This window comes from Durio zibethinus, chromosome 22 (genome assembly GCF_047325235.1).
Source record: "Durio zibethinus cultivar Kanyao isolate XHJ-2024 chromosome 22, ASM4732523v1, whole genome shotgun sequence".
Classification (NCBI taxonomy): Eukaryota; Viridiplantae; Streptophyta; class Magnoliopsida; order Malvales; family Malvaceae; genus Durio; species Durio zibethinus.
In genome coordinates, this window is record NC_143183.1 from 14442857 (window position 1) to 14449167 (window position 6311).

Consider the following 6311-nt stretch of genomic DNA (forward strand, 5'->3'; position numbering starts at 1 on the left):
TATAAAATTTAATTCTTCTACTCGCATAAAATTTAAAATTTAATCATTTTAGTATAAAAATGCAATGTTTTCAAATTTTTATAAAATTTTTAGATTTTTTAAAAAGATTAAATTTAATTTTTTAGTATTTTAATATTTTTAATTTCATTTTTTTGAAAGCTTTTGTATTTTTTCAAAATTAAAAATTTTTATTTTATTATTTTTAATTTTATAGAATCTTTATAAAATTTTCCATGTTGTTTAATTTTTGATGTTTTTAAGAAAATTTTTATAATATTTATGTTTTTAAAAAGAGTTTATAAATTGTAACAAATTTTTACATTTTTTTATTTTATTCGAGTAAAAAATAAATTGAAATTAAACATTTTTCGTGCTTTGTTTTTTTTTTGTTTTATCCTAGACTTTTTTATTCTTCCACATCAAATAAACCAAAATAGAACAAATTTTAAAGACTTGTATATTCTCTATAATTTATTTAATTTTTATTTAAATATTACAAAATAAAAGTTTTTCTAAAAAACATAAAAAATAAAAAATTTATAAGAACTCCACAAAGTTAAAAACAAAAGATTAAATATTTTTATTAAATAAAATGTTAAAACTTGAAAAAAGTAAAAAATTCAAAAATGACCTTTTTAAAAAAATAAAATATGTAAAAAATACATTTACTATTTTTAAAAGACAAAAAAATTTTAAAACTTTTAAATACTAAATTTTTAAAAATTAAAATATGATGTTAAAAAAACTCAAAAGTATATTTTTTAAAAAATTTAATAATTGATTTTATTCATCCAAATTACTATGTTAACAAATCAACGCCCTATTATTAAAGTCAACATTCATCTCATCAACTTAATGATTAAATTAGTATTTTTAATGAAAAAAATTGATAAAATTAATTATTAGATTAAAATTATTAAATCAAAATAACGCAAAAACTAAATTTATATAAATTGTAATACATGAATTAAATTCTATGTTTTTACAATGTATAAAAACTTATGACATAATTTGACCTTAATTATTCTAAAATTAAAATATGATGACAAATTTACTCTAAAATTGAAAACATAAGAGTAAAATTAGATAATTCAAATATTAGCTAACAAATTTAGAAAAATTACATAGGTACAATAATAAATTTGTACCTTATTTCTAAAAATTTTCATGACGTGGTATATAATCCTGATCAATCCAAAAACACAATTCTCTAGGCAATTCGTGGGTTTTTTTTTTCCTTTAATTTCCTTATGAAAAATTTTAGTTTTGATTTGTTTATTCTTTTTCTTAGATTGATTAATATGTGTCTGGTTACTAAGAAAATGTAGGATGAACTTGAAAAGAAAGAGTTTTGACTAAATGGGTTTTTGGTGAAAACTGAGAAGCTGCCGTCTTTCTTGGTTTTGGTGCAGATCATAGATGTTCTGCATCCTGGAAGACCTAATGTTTCAAAGGTATTTAATTAGTTATTTGTTTGTTTAAAGTTTAAATGTGATTGTTTTTTGGTACTCTTTTAACTGTTTTAAGTATGAATTGCAATGTAGGCTGAGCTGAAGGAGAAACTGGCCAGGATGTATGAAGTAAAAGACCCGAATTCAATTTTTGTATTCAAGTTCCGTACTCACTTTGGAGGAGGGAAATCAACTGGGTTTGGTCTTATTATGATTCAGTTGAGAATGCAAAGAAGTATGAGCATAAGTACCGCCTGATTAGGGTAATCACTGTTCTAATCATGATTTATATTTCAGTTTAAGATTATCATTTAGATGAATGATTATTTGTTAATCACTTAAATTTGTATATTCTAGTTGAATAATTATAGGTGTTTTATCTTGCCAAATAAATGGTTTAGGACTTTAAAAGATCAAATTTATAAATTACACTTAATTTCAAACACTGCATTTGTTTCAGAACTTTCAGTGTTTGGCAACCTTAGTTTAGATTGATCTTTTTAAAAAATTAGATTCTTACTAGTTGTAGGGACGACATGAAATGGTGTAATAATTGTGAATAATTCTTTCAAATGTTCCTCGGAATATGGAGTAGTATAAGCGGGGAAACAATATTTTGCTTATAAAAAAAAAAAAATGTAATGTAATAGTTGCTACATTTCCTGTACTTTTCATGGTGGCCATTGAGAGATGCAGTACTGTAAAGCCACAGCTGCATCCTTGGTATGTGGTTTTCCAGCATTGTTGTGATTATGTAGTTGGTTCTGTTAGGGATAAAGTAGCTGGTTTCAAGAACTTAAATGGAAGAAACAAGATATTTATCAGTTTTAAGGAAAATTTAGTCAAGAACCTTTTGCAAGAACTACCATCTAATCAATAATCATGTTGTGGTTCTCATTGGATGGTGATGATGTTGATTAGGCTAACTCATGGTTTATATGATGTTCATTAGAATAGTCAAGTCCTAGAGATAGGGTGCCTACTGGCAGGCATGAAAAACTTTGTTAAGTTTTGTCTTTTCTGATGCTAACTTAGATTAAATGGGTTTATGGTCTTGGTAACTCTGTTCTTGAAGTTCTATTCAACCAAGGACTATTGTAGATGCGATGTCATTACTATGTCATTCAGTTCTGGATATTTTGGATTCTTGCTTAAAGCTAGCTATGATCTTATGGGTTGGTATTTGTCCTTAGAATCGCATTCATAATGTAGAAAAGAGTTTAGGAAAGGCATTCAAACAAGCTATACTCCCTACATCTTTAGAAAAGAGGTACTCTCATTGTGTCAGGTAGAAATTTAGTAGCTTCTGAGCAATGGATCATATTTTGTGCTTTTGGGGTGACATAACTAATGAAATCATAGCTTGAACTTTAATAATAGAGGATATGTTATCAATTTTCACAACCTCCACTCTTTTCCTCCCCACCCTCTTGCATTTATATAAGTGAATGTATGTGCTAATGCAAATATGTGCCTTGTGCATTGATACTGAACTTCTTTCTTCTGATTATAGAACGGACTAGATACCAAGGTTGAAAAGTCCAGAAAACAGATGAAGGAAAGGAAAAACAGGGCCAAGAAGATCAGAGGTGTAAAGAAGGTAATTAAGATGTTTTTTTTCCACTGTTCTTTTCAGAAATTTTTGTGTATTATTTGTTGCTGCATCAAACTGCTGTTACGTTGTGATGCAGACCAAGGCTGGAGATGTTGCCAAGAAGAAGTGAGATCTCATAGATTATGAATTTATGAGCTAGTTTCTTGCAGCAATACAATCAAGACCCTAGTCATTTATATCCATTTCTTTTATTAGCTACTGAACTTCAAATGAAATGCTGAGTTCTTTTCCTTTTTTTATTATCCTTTTGAATTTTGTATACTGGACCTACTATACCTGTTCCTATGGAGATTTCATTTAATATGGAAGGAATTTTTTGGGGTTGAAAATTGAAATCTACATCATTTCCTGTTTATGTGTTCTGTGGCTTAATGCTTTATAGTTTGTATTTTAGACTCGACTTAGAGGTGGATCAGGCTTGAAAGCTCCATTCAAGTTGGATAAGGTTGATAAGGTTAAATGCTAAATTTGGTCCCAACGTTTGTAGAGTTATTCAATTTTGGTTTCAGTATCTAAGATCTAACAATGTAGAGTTTAAGACACGCATAGTTAATTTCATGTGAATAATTAAATATTTTTTACATGTTATTTTTATTTGATGTGAAAATTATTTTATTTGTTTAATTGATAAAATCCTTTAAACATACAAAACGGATTTGGAGAAAATCATTATCAACCTTAAATCTTTTTCATCCAGAATCCATTAATTTTTAACTCAAAATCACTATAGAAAGAATCTTAAGGAATCTTGAGTCACTTAAAATTGATTAACCCAAAATTAATTCACTCAAATTGAAATCCTAACCTTACTTTTCCTAATCAATTTAACCATAGTCGATTCACCCTTCGCTTCTGTTCGTAAGAGTTGTGGTGAGGAAAGCTGCCGTAATAACAAAATCATGTACATTATTGTTATTGACAAAAATATCGTTTATTGCGAGATGGGTGCGAAATTTCTGATCTTATGGTGTAATTGCAAAAAGGATATGAAATTTAAGATGTATATATTGATTTAGCACCCTAAACTTTAAAAAATAAAATATAGATTTTTTGTATTTATGATCGTAACAAAATGATCCTTCTGTTAATAATATCGTTAATGTAGCAGTTAAATGCTAGCAGTCAATTAATCAAAATTACGAAAATGGTGCTGATAAAATTTTTTTATTTAATACTAGTAATTTTTATAATTATATAAAAATAATACTTTTTCTTCTTAATTTTATTAGTAAATATTTTTGGGTTCAGCTATAGGATAGAAAAAAAGGAGTTTGTTTCTTGAAAAATTAAAATTACCTATTTTTCTTCAAATTTATTTATTATTTGTTTAGACTACACATCATCATAAAAGATTTCATCGTGTCATTTAATTTTACAATATTTCATTGTCATAAAATATATATTTCAAAAACCAAGTTTTTTAGTTATAAATTATTAGTAATTGTATACTATTTTCAATGAAATATTATAAATTTCACATTATTACTTATTAATAGAAAATAACAAATTTAATTATTTGAATTGTAATTAGAGATTTTCATAAATCGATTCAAAACTAAATGACACTTTTAAAGTCTTGTTCAAGGTCTAGTTTAAATCATCCATTAAAAACTAGAATAGACCCATTTTATTATTAAAAATTAAAATATTAAAAAAATATTTTTATTTTAATATTTTAATATTTTAAATATAGTTTAAATACAAATTAAATAAAATATTTTTTTGATAAAATAATAATTTGATTATGTCAAGCCTAGGCCTTAAAAATCATGTTTAAAAATCAATTCGAATCGAGTCTAATTTGTGGATCTGATTGATAGCTTAATTTATAGGTAAGTTTAATTGCAACTTAATAAATTTTTTCTTAAAAAATAAAAATTAATTGATTTAAAAATTAGCATCAGAAAAAATAATAATAAAGATAAATAAAAATTAATATTCATAAAAATAAATTAAGAAAATAAATTTGATCAAACTTTTATTTTTTTATATAATTATTTTATCTTTTAGCCTTAAACTGATAATATTATCAATCTATTATTCTAGTTTGTAATTTTCATTTTTATCTTTTCATTGAACGTTCAACTAACTGTTTGACTAAGAGAAAGATTGTTTTGTTACGATCATCAAAATATAAGGATTAATATGTTGCTTTTTAAAATTTAAGGATCAAAATGATATTCACCTTAAAAATTTAAGGACCACAAAAGTAATTTACACTAAATTATATAGCTTTTTACTTTAATTATTTTATAATTAAGTATGAGTTGTAAAAAAAAGATAAGTACGAAAATATTGATTGATCATTTGTTTCATTTTTTTATAGGGATAAATTTTGAATTAGGGATAATAAAATTTCATTATATGGGAAAATTTGTTCAATTTGATAAAAATCTTTAGAATGTAAAATTAGATTGTTAATGATCTTACACTTAACCATGCAAAGATTAATTTTTATAAGCTACTAAACAAATGTGATGAAGCAAGTTTTGTCAACATTAGAAGGATATTTTATTTAAAGCCTTGGATACAATTTGGCGATAGGTTTAGGTTAGTTTGGGATGATGAAAGCACTCTTGATATAATTGGGATTATGATAAACATTGGGTTGGTTGATATTTATATCGATTATGACATAGATAAACTTCATTTAGTGCCTAATGCTTTGAGTTTACCACCACCTATTTAGAGTGAAAAGATAAGAAATGAAGAGATTGTGAATAAGGCGATAATCACTGAAGAAATAGTTAGTCATGGTGATGCTTCTAGTGATAGGATTGATCAAATTAATTATGTTTATGATGATAGGGCTGATGTTCAAGAAGGGAGTGAAGAGTGAACATTCCAGTACATGTTTGAGAAAAGAGTAAGGGAGTAAGGATTATTGTAAATGTTCTAGAAGGGAGTGAGGAAGTAAGTGTTCTTGTAAATATTCAAGAAGGGAGTAAGGCATTTAAGGCTGAACATAATAAACTAGAAAAAATAATGATCTTAAACAAAAATATCAAAGTAATTACCATGAGTCAAATGAATATGGTGATCTTGTAAGTGACGATGAAGAAATGGTTGATGATGCAACTAGGAGGAAAACCAAATTTCCACTGTATGATCCATCCATAGTTTGCCCTTATACTGAATTAAGCATGTTATTTGAGAATTCTAAAAATTTAAGTATGTTGTGTCATTATTGTCTCTTTAGACAAATAGGACAATTGTTGGTACTAAAAATAATAATACTTGTGTCA

The 6311-nt window shown here is 25.7% G+C and overlaps 1 pseudogene across 1 annotated transcript; it reads left to right on the plus strand.

Annotated features, from left to right (window-relative positions):
• The first annotated feature begins 1146 nt into the window (after positions 1-1146).
• On the plus strand, positions 1147-3421 carry LOC111307098 (small ribosomal subunit protein eS24z-like; annotated as a pseudogene). Its single transcript, XR_016331944.1, has 5 exons — positions 1147-1221; positions 1413-1454; positions 1545-1714; positions 2965-3051; positions 3143-3421. The product of XR_016331944.1 is annotated as a small ribosomal subunit protein eS24z-like (transcript).
• Positions 3422-6311: the final 2890 nt, after the last annotated feature.